Genomic DNA, 954 nt, shown 5'->3' on the forward strand with positions numbered 1-954 from the left:
GTCTCAAGACAAAAAACAAAATGCCAAAATTGGTGGGAGGAATCCTATGAAAAGGTCTGGGGATGGCACTCAGTGGTAACACTTGCCTAGCACGTGTGAAGCCTAGGGTTGATCCCAAACACCAGAGATAGACGGGCTTGAAAAGTCTAACGACCCCAGTAAAAGTGGGATGACTTGAAAGGTTAGACTACCAGATTTAGCAAAAATATAGGATGCCCAATGAAATCCGAGTTTCAGAGAAAACAAGGTAATATTTAGTGTATACCAGGCTTCCTGTAAGTCACCTAGGAACCCTAAAATGGGAGCGTTTTATATAGACGGCTTGCAGGCCGGGATGAAGTAGGAGGGAGTCGAAGCTTTGAAGTCCTTCCCAGCCGTCACAGCCCAGCACCCTAGGATGAATTCTCACTTCAACCAGGAGGGAAATTGGTTTGCATTTTAGCCTCCCCATTTGCCCCAGCATGGACCAACTGGCAGGAAAATGCTGGACGAAATGTTGTGTAGAAGTTCAGACTTTGCGGAGAGTTCTTGAACCGCACGCTGGTGCTGGACTGGGAACACGAGATAGTGAGTCACAGGGTCCAGCTCTGGACAGCAGCTCAGCCCCAGGGTCAGCGAGCGCCCAGCCCTCCATCCGGGTCTCGTCAGGGGCGGGGCCCGCCGCAGGAAACGATGTCGTGGGAGGCCGGAGAGCCCGGCAGTAGGCGGGCCCCGAAGTGGGCGGGGTCGGGGGCGTGCTGGAGAGCGCCGGTCACGTGACGTGCGTGGCGACGTGTCGGCCATCTTGTGTTGTTGAGGCTGAAGACTGACTTGGGTTTTGAGAGACTACCCGTCCCGGACCGCAGGTAACCAACCCGTGGCTCGGTGTGTCTCCGCTGCCGGGGCCGCGCCGCGCCCGGGCCGCGCTGTCTCTCCACCGTCCGCCGAGGCCTCACCGCAGCGTCGCGTCCCCGC

The 954-nt window shown here is 56.9% G+C and overlaps 1 protein-coding gene across 2 annotated transcripts in view; it reads left to right on the top strand.

Annotated features, from left to right (window-relative positions):
* Positions 1-697: 697 nt before the first annotated feature.
* Gigyf2 (GRB10 interacting GYF protein 2) overlaps positions 698-954 on the top strand; it is a 146,800-nt gene continuing 146,543 nt past the window's right edge. The window contains exon 1 of one of the 2 annotated variants that reach the window (XM_008838103.2): positions 698-845. The gene's annotated coding sequence lies outside the window, so the exon portion shown is untranslated. The remainder of the gene's footprint in view (positions 846-954) is intronic. The other variant, XM_017799374.2, reaches the window with a different exon arrangement.

The sequence above is a fragment of the Nannospalax galili genome, unplaced genomic scaffold (assembly GCF_000622305.1).
Source record: "Nannospalax galili isolate Female #2095 unplaced genomic scaffold, S.galili_v1.0 scaffold1138, whole genome shotgun sequence".
NCBI lineage: Eukaryota > Metazoa > Chordata > Mammalia > Rodentia > Spalacidae > Nannospalax > Nannospalax galili.